General features: G+C 46.2%; 1 protein-coding gene across 12 annotated transcripts in view; it reads right to left on the minus strand.

Moving 5' to 3' along the window:
• LOC123520195 (protein lava lamp-like) overlaps positions 1-15,346 on the minus strand; it is a 294,136-nt gene that overhangs the window by 23,744 nt on the left and 255,046 nt on the right. The window lies entirely within an intron of this gene.

Below are 15,346 nucleotides of genomic sequence, written 5' to 3' on the forward strand. Positions count from 1 at the left end.
TGTGCTTGCTGGAATAGCTTGGTCTGGGGTGGTTTAATGTGGTGATGTATGATGCGTACTGCCGTGACGCGGTGTTGTGTGGCATGTCAGCAGTGTATATCACACACACACACACACACACACACACACACACACACACACACACACACAATGAAGTCAGCAATGAAACTATAACAAGACAAAGGATAAACAAAGACTAGTGGTCAGTATCGGTAATTGCGTCACTCGTTCGGCTCAGCTCACTTGCCATCCGTCCTGGTGAAGCACGCCCCGCAACGACCGATTCCTGCTGCCTCGGGAACCACCACACAGCGCATAGAAAGATGAATAACCAGAACGCTTATCAATATAACCAAGACGATCTAAAACCAATTCGTCAGGTGCAGTGCAAGTGCCGTGAATTATAATGTTTTACAAGACACTCACTCGCATTCATTTACTTGTCATGTCACAATCTTGTAACTTGTCTACTTTCTGGGAGGAAAAAATAATCTTAACCGTCAAGAGCATCAAGCAGTATCGCTGCCGCCGCTAAGTAGCTTGGTATAAGCGGGCAGCAGCTGACAACAGTCACCTCCAGAAGGTTACTGATCTGCCGGCGGCCTGCTCGTGACGACATAGCTTCCTTTGCGAAACAGCCGAGGGAAAGTAATAACGGTCGTCAGCCTTTCATTCTTCCCATGTTATTCGCTAGTATGAGAAACACCGGGGCAGACTTGCTAATCAGTCCCGTTTAGCGACTGCACTACACGACGAGATAAATCATCGCCAAACTATTTGCACCTGCACGGTGTTGCTTCATAGCGAACATGGAAAGGAAATGAAGAGGAAGACGATGGGGATGAGGAGACAGGCGCATAAACAAGTCGGTAAATGGGCAGGTGGGTTCAAGCTACAAGCAGCGCAGACTGGAACAAAGAGCGAGGCATATGAGTGGCCTTGATGGAAGTGAAGGTCGCTGCGAGGAAATCAGCACAGCATCGCCATCAGCATCACCGCCACGCTATGGAGGTGTGCACGATGCTAACTCTGCGGCCTCGGGGATGAAAGACTTGGAGGATGGACACTATGCCGCTGCACTAAGATGATGGAATTATTTGAGGGGGAGGGACTAAATTTAGGAGGCAGTAACTCGACTTCCATCATTCATAGAGAGAGAGAGAGAGAGAGAGAGAGAGAGAGAGAGAGAGAGAGAGAGAGAGAGAGAGAGAGAGAGAGAGAGAGAGAGAGAGAGAGAGAGAGAGAGATACACACACAAGCACACGCACACACACAAACATCAGCAAACAATATACACAACATGGAAGCGGCAACAATTACACTCCTTCAGACCTTGCCGAGATGGAAGGTGGGAAAGAAAAGAAAAGAAACGTCAAAAAGGAGGAGGAAGGGAGGCCGCCGCTCGCTCGAGGTCACAACTATAAGACAATGGACGTGTTCTCTTCTTTTCGTCAGTTTCTTATGAGGCGTTTCCCGACCTAAACCCTCCCCCTCTCTCTCTCTCTCTCTCTCACCCTCCAATTCCCGACCCCTTAACCTCCGACCTGGTGAAAGGAAGGGACTATCGCCATTGATAAGGGAGTGAATGGAAGGAAAGGAAGAGCGGAGGGAAAAATAGAAGGCAATAATTAGGAAAAGAAAAAATACAGATGTCGTAATTCTTGAGAGTATAAATTTCAAAGGGAGGAAAGCAAGAGAGTGGGAAAAATAGGAAGTAACAATTAGGAACAAAAAAATACAGATGTAGTAATTCTTGCAATAGAAGTCAATTAAGAGAAGCAAAACAAACACTATTATAATCACTACCAGCGACACAGTTGTTTATAAAAGAGCGTGATGTGTCGTGGCGAGGTGACTACAGGTCAAAAACAGGAGGACCAGCTGGCAAAGAAATTAAGCTTATAAAAAGGACTCGATGTAACGGGATCTCTACTGTAATGAAAGACAGCGCTCGCAGATCTGTTAGTAAGTATTCTGTTGAGAGAGAGAGAGAGAGAGAGAGAGAGAGAGAGAGAGAGAGAGAGAGAGAGAGAGAGAGAGAGAGAGAGAGAGAGAGAGAGAGAGAGAGAGGAATAAGTACAACATAACACACTAATACCACTGCAGCAATCAGGACAGGTGTGTGGGGCGGCAGGTGTGCAGGAAACCTTCTCTCCTCAAGGTCACGCTACCGAATCAACAAAGTCTCGGCAGCTGCATAACAATCGGGCGATATCTCACTCATCAACTTCTTTTTCACCACGATCTGACTGTGAGGCGTGTTAGGGCGTGTGCCAGCGAGACGCCGCATGACCAGACTCACAAAATCGCATGATGAACTGCGCTGGTTACTGGCTGACGGATTGAAGTCTACCCCGCCACTCAGGGTGGTTGACGGTTGCCACGCAGGACAGGGAGGAGCAAGGCTGCTTCTTATCTCGAAGGATTAACAAGGAATCGTTTTGTCTTCACCTCACTTGCTGAAGATATATCGTTATTGTCCCTCCAGAGACAAGGGTGGGAGTTACCAGGGCGTGAACAATGCAGTTTCGGTATGTCTGTGCACCGTGGGATTAGTACGGCATCTCTTGGTCGTCGACCCACCACCTCCGCCACCCTGCCCCGTGCTGAAATGATCTCGAGGCTATGGTCCTTCGTGAAGCGATCACCTAACATGTCAGTTATCACCCCAAATGTTTCAGATGTTTAAGAAATACAGGAGAATTATCCCATCTGGCCGCCAGGACAGACTGGATCTTTGCACCAGTTTGTACTGCATGTATGGCAGTTGGTGTGCCCGCTGCCCATGCACCACCCGGCCAGCCCTCAGGCAGGACCTGTTTCCCTGCAACATGTGTGGAGAGGCGGCCACACCATCGGCCAGAGGGCATCAACAATTGCAAAACACGTCTCGTTACTGACAAACATACATTCACATCCGGTTACCAATACAAGACCCCTTAATAGTGCCCTCGGGTCCTTCTCTGTCGTTAACGAGCGGCTGCGATCTTCCCCACTCGCAGCTGGGCGGGGTACAAAACGGAGAGAGCTTACGACACTACCTTGCAACATTTGCGTCCAAATAGCGAGCAGTCCTTGCTGGGGCGAGGCGGCGGTTGTCGTGTTTTATTCAAATGGAACGTGAAGGAGAATATTATTGTGACAACACAATGCATAACTGTAAAAACGAAATAGATATCAGGAACTTACAAAACAATATGATTTGTGAAATCTTGAAACAAAGCAAACACAAGACACTTGTCCACCTGTTCACCTGCAACTCACAACCCTGCCCGCCTGGTCCTTGACTCTGTTCATTACACACAAGAGAAAACAAAACAAACACAGTGGCGCGTCTTGTGCATGACACTAAAGGACAGCGACGGGTTTCTGGCATTTGTATTCTGCAGCACACGACTCTCGCCTCCCACAAACATACTAACGCACACACTAACTAACCACGCGATACTTTATGCCAGACCTCTCTCTGCGGGGATGACGCCTTGGTGGTACCGATAACTTTCCTTAAATGGTAAATCAAAATCATTATTTCCAGCGCCATGTTCCAGACAAAGAGGGAGAGGCCTAAACAGTGATAAGTCCACCACCCGCCTCGCTTCGTCTGTGCCCCGAGGCCCGTCTGTCCAGCGGGGGTCTGACAGCCTCCTATAGCCAAACCCAACGAAGATAGATTACCATCACACTTTCTTTATGGAGAACACCAATAGCCTGTTATTTCCATCTCACCATCGGTGCGGCGATAACTACTGTTGCTCCTCCACCACACGCTGGCTCAGCATGGAGGGCTCTGTTTCATGTATTCCGAGGGGGAAGGCAACCCCTCCTGCGTTTCACTTGGACGCTGTTCCCACACCCGCATGGCGCCTCACTGGAGGGCCGTGACGGCGCGGTCAGACGTGCTTGGCGAGGTAAACCGATAAGCATCGCCCGTAATGGAGTGAGGCTGACGCACCCCTCGTCCCTGCAGCGTGTCTGGCGGTGTGGCGCAGGAAGGAGAGTTTCTGGCTTGTCTTCAACACACACCAGCACAACAGCTCGAACACGTCGCTGCTTTATGGGTATTTCGCTTCGATATTTCACGAACGGACCAGAAGCAATTATTTATGCTGGTCGCCTCGTGTCTCGCCGCCCGCCACCCCACCCTCCACCCACCGTCAGCCAGCTCTCTCCATGCAGGCTCTTCTGGGAACGCTTGTGATTCTCCCGCGTGAACCGCTATCACCAGAGATTGTATTGAATTCAGGACAACAGTGTAACTCAAGGCAGTGCCGCCAAAGCCTCCCCCAGCCCCACCACATACTAAATACAGCTGTGCCATATCCGACACTTTTTTTTTATTTGACAAATCCTGTAACTGTTTGTCCATTAATGAATCCGCCGGCCATAATGTCAGCATGAATAAATGAAATGAACATTAAAATAATATTGATTCTCGTCTTTAAATCCTAACCACCTTGAGTCGCTGAGTCGTCAGTCATGCCAATAGCCAACCACCTCCAGGGGACGACGACCTTGGCGGTCCCAGCACGGTGTGGGAACCTCGCCTAGGCCTCCTCCGTGTTAGGGAGTTAGGCCAGTGGGTCAGTCATATGAGTCTAACAGGTTCCTCCCTTCCTTTCTTGTTCCCTTGCCTCCCTTTCTTCAGAGAGAGAGAGAGAGAGAGAGAGAGAGAGAGAGAGAGAGAGAGAGAGAGAGAGAGAGAGAGAGAGAGAGAGAGAGAGAAACAAACAATACAAGGTACCTAAGGTTAAAAGAAAATAAACAAATAAAAAGCAGGCTTTGTCATCACCTTCATTATAGATGAGACTTCAGCGTTGTGGCCCAGGATAAGGAGGAGGAGGAGGAGGAGGAGGAGACTATTCAAGTGATGACATTCAAACCCTTAATTTCAGACTTTTTATCACCTTTCATCATCCTGAGGCAAACAAGTAATTATGGAGGTAAGAAAAAAAATAATAGCGCATTTGGGAAAAAAGATCGTTGCAAAAAAAAAGAAAAAGAAAAGTAATGCAATAAAATGTGCAATAAAATGTGCCTCGCCACACACAACACAATAAACACACACACACACACACACACACACACACACACACACACACACACACACACACACACACACAAAGAATGACTCCGTGGCAGCGCATTCTCCATTACTATACATGAACCAAGAAAAGAAGAATAAACGAAAAGAAATCACCGCTAAGGGCCAAGCTAAGGTTCTCCTACTCGCCGCCTTCATGACACACTTCCCAGCCCGGTGATGGCCTTAATGGGTGCCAGAAATACCGGAGCCGAACCCAGCAAGCCGGTGGGAATCAAGTAGAAACTGAAGTGAGCCTAGACGACGGTGAAATGGTGTTGGAGAGAGAGAGAAAGAGAGAGAGTGTGTGTGTGTGTGTGTGTGTGTGTGTGTGTGTGTGTGTGTGTGTGTGTGTCAATGACCTTACCATAAGTTAATACGATACCTGAAATGGTTCGCGGACATGATATTCGAAAGATCAGCAGCAGCAGCCACAACAAAACTTCGCCATACTGAACCGGAGACACGGGGAGTCACTCAGAATAAATTAGCAGACGAGAGAAAGAATCAAGTAAGTGTCTGTAGTAGTGAGGAGGTGGTAAATAAAATAATCTACGTGGGAATGAATAGGAAACACAACGTAGAGTCAATACTTTTTCCTTACCTCTATCTACCACCATCGCTGTAGTATATCAAACACATCCTGCTACATGAGGGAGTTTAAACCAAAGAAACATACGATAAGATAAGTAAAACAAGAAATATTAAAACACTTACTGCAAAATGTATATAAAAAAAAGAAAAGGAAAAGAATTGATCTCTATGGCAATGGCAAATGGACATAGGAAAGGAAAGGGGAGGAGAAAAAGGAATTATTATAGGTTTAGCACACTTTTTTTCTTAACTGACACAAGGCTGAGAGGCGAAAGCAAATGGAGGAGGAAAATAAAAGTGTGAAAACCTCGTTAAAAAATTTCGCTGGGTCACTAACTACTCTGAGAAACATGACGAAAGAAACACGGTCCACTCAAGCACATACCAGTACATTCTCTCCTCAAACACCTCCCTTATCGCCACCACAACCACCATCACCATCATCACCATCACCTCCACCACCTCCACATCACCCCATCAATCAAAACAAGGCCAGCGTGACTCAACTGTCCACACACTCCACCCCTGCGTCCACTCCAAGCACTCATTTTCCCGCCAGAAATTATGCCAAACACCCAAACAAACATCCGTTCCCGTTTGGTGTCCGCTGCGAGTCACTGCTGGGGGTCACGGTAAGGCGGCAAGCGGGCATGGTCGTGGGAGGCGCCTTAGGGAGGAAAGATATATTCTCTCTCTCTCTCTCTCTCTCTCTCTCTCTCTCTCTCTCTCTCTCTCTCTCTCTCTCGATAATTAATTGTTCGATATCGACGGAAAATTATACTAAGATATTTGTTTTTTATCTTTAGACTGATTTATTTATTTATTTATTTATTTTTTTTTTTTTATTTTTTTTTTTTTTTGTGTGTGCGCGCGTTTGTGTTTGTGTGTGTGTTTCCTTGGCGTGCACAGAAGCATAAAACAGAGTCAACATTCCCTCATGTAAGGTCACTCTGAGTTTCACGTTTGTTGTCACGGCGGCGCAGAAAGTCCAGCCAAACCATGCAAGATTTCACCCTTCATTACTGTTCTCTCTTTCATAAATCTTGCTTTTTTTTCACACTTTTTTTTTTTTTTTTGCCACAAAGAATACAAGCCTAAGAGGTGGACATATTTTGAAGGCATTTAAGTGAACATTTCATAAACATTAATTCAAGTTGCGCTCACTTTCATATGATAAAAAAAAAAGGTTAAACTAAATATCGAGTCCATTTTTTCTTTGTTCTTGGACTTCTCTTCCATTTTCTTTTCCTCTGCAAAATTCCTACTTCACTTTCACCTCCACTGGTCGTTGCTCTTGCGTGTCGATAAAACGTTATTGGAATTGCAAACATTTGAAGATATGAAACAGTATTTTTTCCCTTACGTCCCTCGCTTTCGGTCTTGCGAATTACGAACGACCCACAGTAAAGAAGAATAAATAAATAGAGGAATAAAAATGAGTTTGAACACAGGTGAGGAGGCTCTTGCATGGGTAAAGTAAATGAGAGCGGATTTCTTCATGGCGAGTTGGATGAGGATGCAAGAGAGAGAAAGAAACTGAAGATGTGTTAGTGAGATGTGTTTGAAGACTGAAAGATAAGCGATTTGTACATGAACATAAACACCTCTAATCCAACTAAAAATAAATAAATAAAGATAAATGAAAAAATAAATAAGATAAAATAGAATAAAAAAAAAAACTATCTATATACATCACCATTATCATATCCCTCATCATTTCAACCATCTCCCCACTCCCATCCCAACCACCAACATCACCACCACCACCACCGTCCCAATTAACAACTTTACAGTCTTCACCACCTCCACCTCCACCTCCACCTCCACCTCCACCACCACCACCCTCACCCCAACACCACCGCCATCAACCCAGACCGGACAATGATGACACTTTGCTACAGTCATCACAAAAACGAAGAGCGCGTCACCACACAACGAGCATCACCATCATCATCTCCGCCAACACGTCACCACACTGCCTCACTCACTCACTCACTCACTCACTGCCTTCCTTTCTCCTTATGTCAGTCAGTCAGTCAGTCTGTCAGTTATCTCTCTCTTCTCTCTCTCTCTCTCTCTCTCTCTCTCTCTCTCTCTCTCTCTCTCTCTCTCAAGGTGATTTTGTGGTGAGATGAAACCTTCTGATGACTCTTCTTTCCTTCCTCCCCTCTGCATGCGAGGAGGAGGAGGAGGAGGAGGAGGAGGAGGAGGAGGAGGAGGAAAAATGACAGTTGGGATGTAACACAGGAGAGGAGTGAGAAAAGAGAGCGGCGTAAGGGAGGATGCAAGGTGGGGAGAAAGGAGGGGATGCAGAGAGGGAGAGGGAGAGGGAGAGGGAGAGGAGGGGGATATAATATTGGTGAAGCCCCTATGGTATCGCCTTTACATACTGGCATGACGGAGGGGTGGGAGAAGTGGAGATGGGGGTAGGGAGAAAAGGAAGATAGGAGAGAGTGAGGAACCATAACGGGAGAGAAGACGATGATAAAGAGTTAATAAGGAAAAAAAGGATAAACAATAAGTGGGAAATACGTAATAAACAAAGAGAGCTTACCTTAATCTCTTCAGTACCATGACACATTTCCATATTCATTTTGGTTACTATTTGGTGATTTTATACAGCTTCAGAAACATATGTGGGGATTAAAATGGTGAAGACTGTGGTCATTTACTTTCTCACCTCCATAGACTCTTCCTAATATCAATAAAATGGTCTAATCGTACACAAAACTAAAGGTAAAAATGCGTCTCAGTACTGAAGGGGTTAAGATTAATGTAAATAATTTTTGGGGAAGAGAGGTAACGTAGGGGAGACAATGAGAAAGGGAAGGTGTTTCAATGGTGTTGTAGTGGTGTTGCAGTGGTGTGGTGTGGGGATGCAGGTGGTAGGTCTTCTCTGGTGTTCCCTGTGGTATACCCCGTGCACACCCGATCCCCGCTCCGTGTACGAGACGATGCCAGGTAAACAGTGAATTAATTAGCGACAGGTATCAGTTTTCGTGTGATAGGAAGGAACCCTTATTGGTATTTTTGTCAGCGTTGAGAGAGAGAGAGAGAGAGAGAGAGAGAGAGAGAGAGAGAGAGAGAGAGAGAGAGAGAGAGAGAGAGAGAGAGAGAGAGAGAGAGAGAGAGAGAGAGAGAGAGTGTAATGGTGCAGGTGGTGAGCTACAAGTTATCATCATAATGTCGAGGACAAAGTGAACAAACTACAAAAACACACACACTCTCACTCTCTCTCTCTCTCTCTCTCTCTCTAACGCTGACATTGCACAATAATCCTTCGCTCTAATAACCACGAACCGAGCGTTGTCTTTATGTCCATTGCCTTTTATTCCCGTTCTGCACCTCCTCTTATAGCCCTCCTCTTCCTCCTTTTACTGCTCCTCCTCCTGCTGCTCCTCCCTCCGTCACGAGACACCCGCTTCCTTTCCCACGTTCCATGTCACCACCCCCGAGCTACGCCTCTTACTCAACACTGCCAGCCTTTCTCTCCCCACCACCAAGACCTGGTCACTGGGAGAGGTAGAGGCCCCATGCACCTCTCCCTTCACTCCTCTCCCACGCAAACATCCACAGCCACGCACAAACATGCCACACGTGCTAGTTAACCTTTCATTCACACCGATCTGAGTGGTTCTGCGCATGCGTGTTCCAAATGTCCTTCTGGTAGTCTGATCTTCGTTGTTTTATTGGACCGCTCACGACTTCTTCCATGCCGCCTTGCCTTCCTGACTCCTCCGTTTGCCCGCCCTTAACCCGCACGCGGCGTGAGTTGTAAGCCTCGGTACATCAGGGTCACGGGCATTGACTGTGTGTGTGTTTTTTGCGTGAGTGAAAAGATGAGGAGGAGCAGCAGCAGAAGGTGAAGAAAGAAGAATAGGAAGATGATATGCAAAATAGTGCCGATTGAAGTTGAGAAATGTGCATAAAAAGAATTAAAAAGGTAATGAGAAGGATAGTATTAAAAATGATAGCTGCGACACCACTTGCTCTCGTGCCCACAATCTTGAATCTTCAGAATTTTCTACCATCTGGCTAAGACTTCAATGTCACTCTCTAACTAAATTCATCTGTGCTGTATACCTCTCACCTAATTCCTCTGACTATGTAAAATTCTTTGACTATTTGACTTCCAAGGTGGAGCACATCTTATCTCACTTTCCTTTTGCTGAGATCTCCATTTTAGGGATTTCAATGTTCACCACCAGCTTTGGCTTTCATCTTCTTTCACTGACCAACCTGGTGAACAAACCTTCAACTTTGCTATCCTTCATGACCTAGAGCAGCTAGTGCAGTTCCCTACCCGTATTCCTGACCGCCTTGGAGACACGCCCAACATTCTTGATCTTTTCCTAACCTCCAACCCTTCTGCTTACTCTGTTAAACTTTCCTCTCCGTTGGGCTCCTCCGACCACAATCTAATTTCCGTTACCTGTTCTATCACTCCAGTGCAGCCTCAGGACCCGCCTAAGCGGAGGTGCTTCTGGCATTTTAACTCTGCTAAGTGGGAGGAACTAAGGCAGTACTATTCTGATTTGGATGATTATTGTTTTCATGTCAGAGATTATCTTTGTGGCATGGAGCTATACATTCCTCATACTTTCTCTAACCCTAAAGCTAAAAAGCCTTGGTTTAACTCTGCTTGTTCTCGTGCTGTCAATGATAGAGAGGCGGCTCACAAACGGTTCCGTAGCCATCCAACTGCTGAAACTCATGCCCTATATATTTCTGCCCGTAATCATGCCAAATCTATTCTCCAACTTACTAAAAACTCTTTCATCAATAGAAAATGTCAAAGTCTTTCCAATTCTAACTCCTCTCGAGATTTCTGGCATCTAGCCAATAATATCTCTAACAACTTTACTTCTTCGTCTTTCCCTCCTTTACTTCATCCAGATGGCTCTACAGCTGTCTCTTCTTTTCTAAAGCTGAACTCTTCGCTCAAACCTTTGCTACCAACTCAACTTTGGATGATTCTGGGCATATTCCTCCTACTCCTCCACCCTCTGACTACTTCATCCCTAAAATTAAAATTCTTTATAAAGACGTTTTCCTGGCCCTCTCTGGCCTTGATTCTCGGAAGGCTTACGGTCCGGATGGAGTCCCTCCTGTTGTTCTCAAAACTGTGCTTCCGAACTCGCTCACTGCCTGGTCAAACTCTTTCATCTGTGTCTCTCTACTTCTATTTATCCTTCTTGCTGGAAGTTTGCTCACATTCAACCTGTCCCTAAAAAGGTGACCACTCCAATCCTTCTAACTACCGCCCTATAGCTTTGATTTCCTGCCTTTCTAAAGCCTTTGAGTCTATCCTTAATAGGAAGATAATGAGGCATCTATCAGCTCACAACCTTCTCTCTGATTGCCAGTATGGTTTCCGTAAAGGCAGATCTACTGGTGATCTTCTTACTTTCCTAACTGAATCTTGGTCATCCTCTTTAGGGACTTCGGTGAAACCTTTGCTGTCGGCCTTGACATATCGAAAGCCTTCGATAGAGTCTGGCACAAATCTTTAATTTCTAAACTACCCTCCTACGGATTCTATCCTTCTCTCTGTACCTTCATCTCCAGTTTCCTTTCCGATCGTTCTATTGCTGCTGTAGTAGACGGTCACTGTTCTTCCCTAAAACTATCAACAGTGGTGTTCCACAGGGTTCTGTCCTATCACCCACTCTCTTTCTATTATTCATCAATGATCTCCTAAATCTGACTCAATGCCCTATCCACTCCTATGCTGATGATACCACCTTGCATTATTCAACAGCGTTCAACAGACGCCCAACCCAACAACAATTAAATGACTCAAGGCGAGATGCTATAGGACGCCTAACTTCTGATCTTTCACTTGTTTCTGATTGGGGCAGAGAAAACCTGGTTTTGTTCAATGCCTCAAAACTCAATTTCTACAACTATCTACTCGACATAACCTTCCAGACAACTATCCTCTCTTCTTCAATAACACTCAACTTCCCTCTCCTCTACATTAAACACACTCGGTCTATCCTTCACTAAAAATCTAAACTGGAAATTTCACATCTCTACTCTTGCTAAATCAGCTTCCAAGAAGTTAGGTGTCCTGTGGCGTCTTCGTCCATTTTTCTCCCTCCCAGCTGCTTGCTCTGTACAGGGCCTTATCCGCCCGTGTATGGAGTATGGCTCTCATGTCTGGGGGATCCACACACAGCTTTACTAAACAAGGTGGAATCTAAAGCTTTTCGTCTTATCAACTCTTCTCCTCTAACTGACTGTCTTGATTCTTTAAGTCACCGCCGCAATGTTGCATCTTTATCTGTCTTCTACCGCTGTTTTCATGCTGTCTGCTCTTCTGAACTTGCTAACTGCATGCCTTCCCCCCTCCTGCGGCCTCGCTGCACAAGACTCTCTACTTCTTCTCATCCCTATTCTGTCCATCTTCCTAATGCAAGAGTTAACCAGTATCTTCACTCCTTCATTCCCTACACTGGTAAACTCTGGAACTCTCTACCTGTGTCTGTATTTCCACCTGCCTATGACTTAAACTCTTTCAAAAGAGGAGTGTCAAGACACCTCTTACGTTAACTGGACCCTCCTTTTAGATTTTTTTGTTTTTTCTCTTTCTCCTACTTTCTTCTTAACAGGGCCTGGCAACCAGCGGGATTTTTTTTTTTTGCAGCGCTTTGTTTTCCCTTGGCCGGTGCCCTTGTAATGTAAAAAAAAAAAAAAAAAAAAATGAGGGGTGTGGCCGTAGAAGAGGTGCAGGGCGGGGTGGGGCGGTCAGAATGAAACATGCGGGGAGGAGGAGGAGGAGGAGGAGGAGGAGGAGGAGGAGGAAAATAGCAGCCACACCCTCTTCCAGTACTACGTGAAGTGTTTCTCTCTCTTCATCTCATTAAAGTAAACAACATTACGAAGCACTTTGAAATGCAACTATACTACCCTTTCCATACCTGAGAGAGAAAGAGAGAGAGAGAGAGAGAGAGAGAGAGAGAGAGAGAGAGAGAGGGGGCACCAATCCACCATCTAGCCTCCAGAAGCGAATGAGAGGTGAATGAAAGGTGCATGGCCAAGTCCCGCTGCTCCTCTCTCTCCCACACACCTGGCTGGCTTCATCACCGGCGGGAGGAAGGTGCGGGAACGAGCGGGAACGAGAGGGAGGAAGGCACATGTAAATACCAGCTGTATGAATGCTAATGACGGAGGGAAGATGAGGGAGGAACGTGGGTAGGGCAACGCAGGTGATGGAGCCCCAACCACACAGCGCCATGACCTAGTGAAAGGGGCAGGTGTGGTGGGGTAGGAGCATGAACAACCCCCCTATGTGATTCGCCTCTATATCTGTAACTCAAAACCTCTTTCCACCCGTCCCTCCTCTCCTTCCCCCTCCCCTTAACTCACTTTCACGGCCCGATGCAAGGTCGCGGAAGATGGGAAAGGCTATGGAAGGAAGGCTGGAGTGGGGTGGGGGGGGGAGTTGGGGAGGTAAGTTATTGCAGTGGTTGGGGAGAGGAGGCAGTAACACCGGTTCAGGTATTATTTGCCGCCACCCTGGTCTCCCCTACCATCATCTCTCTCTTCCATATTCTCCCCTTCATCATCTCCCTCCCTTTTTCCATCTACTCTTACATGAAAATTGTTTGTTAGTCTCACACCTGGCTAATCTCTCTCTCTCTCTCTCTCTCTCTGGATCCCCACAGCTTCTATTATCAATATTACGAGTCTAAAATCACAAAGGGAAGGCAAGAACCGTGACACCGTTCTCTTTTTCCCTCCCTTTTCTCTTTTTTCCAAGTTTGCATCCGCCTTCTCTTCCCTAACGAGGTTGGTACTGCTGCTGCCTTTGTCGTTACTGCTGACATCACTGCCACTTAAAAACAAGGATAATAATAGCGTTACAAAACCGTCAGTACCACCACCACGTCACCATCACGCTTCGCTATAAAACACCATTACAATACTATCAACCTTGACTATTCTGTTCTATGGTTTCCCTTTCTTCTATAATAATCCTATATCATCTACGTACTCTCTCTCTCTCTCTCTCTCTCTCTCTCTCTCTCTCTCTCTCTCTCTCTCTCTCTCTCTCTCAACTTTTTTTCTATTTTAAGATGTGCAACGCGTATCTTTAAAAGGTAGTGTACATTTTTTACACCCACTTTTTCTCGCCTCGTGTGTGTGTGTGTGTGTGTGTGTGTGTGTGTGTGTGTGTGTGTGTGTGTGTGTGTGTGTGTGTGTGTGTGTGTCTCAAGAGTGAAGGGAAAGATACCTCTGTGTGGGAATCCGTGCATGAGAGAGAGAGAGAGAGAGAGAGAGAGAGAGAGAGAGAGAGAGAGAGAGAGAGAGAGAGAGAGAGAGATGGGAAAGGAAGTGAGAGGTAAGTGAGGGCGGAGATGAGGGAAACAACAATGTCCTCGTGGGAAAAAGAGAGAAAGTGAAAGTGAGAAGAGCGGATGAAGATGAAAAAGGAGGATGGAGGAAATCATCAGAGGTACGGTATGGAGGAGGAGGAGGAGGAGGAGGAGGAGGAGGAGGAGGAGGTCAAAGGGCATAATTTTTCTGACCATGGGCTGTTTAGTTTACATATTTCCCATTACGCGCGCGTCAGAATAGCGAGGCATAGGTCTCTCTCTCTCTCTCTCTCTCTCTCTCTCTCTCTCTCTCTCTCTCTCTCTCTCTTCCCTGCCACACCTAGAGCGGCGTCCGTGACCTCCCAACCCTCCTTGCTTACCTCCCTCTCCGTCCCTGGCTCCGTCCCTCCGTTCCCTCCCTCCATAACCCAGTCTGCCTCACAAAGTGCTCATTCACTCGCACGCTCGGTGGTCCGCGGGATATCGAGCGAGGGATCTTGACACTTGAGCCTCTGCCCTGCTTGGTAGAATTCTTTAGGCCTGAGCGAGAAGCAGCCAGATGTTTGGGAGTTGAGGGACAAACATGTAGGTACCGCGCCACCAGCCAGCCTCAGTGTATATACCAGGGATCAACCAAGGGTGTATTTATAGTGCAAATTATTCTTTCTGTGTGCGTGTGTACTTATTATGGGTATGTTTGGAGATTAGAGTGTTGCGGTTTTTTTCAGGTTTGATATTTATGGAGTGATTTGTGTGTGTGTGTGTGTGTGTGTGTGTGTGTGTGTGTGTGTGTGTGTGTGTGTGTGTGTGTGTGTGTGTGTGTGTGTGTGTGTGTGTGTGCGTGTGTTGTGTGTGTTTGTGTGTTAATTTTAAGGGTCAAGAGAAAACTGAACCTTTACGTCTGCTAGTGTTAGAAAAAAGTATTGATATCTATGTTTACAAAAAAGTAAATACGGATATTCGCATAAAACCTTAAACAAATAACAAAACTTGAATTCCGAAAGCAGAAACTATTTGTAGAACATTTTTCTCTATCTCGCATTACAATACAATGGCGAAACAAAAAAAAAGATTACAATGCAGCGAATAAAAGACGATTTCAACGATTGTATCAGTGCCTTGTGGTCCCCTCCTTCCTTCCTTCCTTACCGGGCGAATCACACGACAGGTTTGGTCACAGCTTGCCTAGTGGTGGTGGGGTACATCTGGGTCATCGCTCGCCTCGCAGTATTTCCTTAACGGCACCAACGCTTCACGGATACAAACGTGGGTGAGTAAATGCAAACACACGTACACAGGTAAAAGCTTAAACCCAATCAGCTGTGGAATGGGAGGATGATTACTGTTTACA

Source organism: Portunus trituberculatus, chromosome 46 (genome assembly GCF_017591435.1).
Source record: "Portunus trituberculatus isolate SZX2019 chromosome 46, ASM1759143v1, whole genome shotgun sequence".
NCBI lineage: Eukaryota > Metazoa > Arthropoda > Malacostraca > Decapoda > Portunidae > Portunus > Portunus trituberculatus.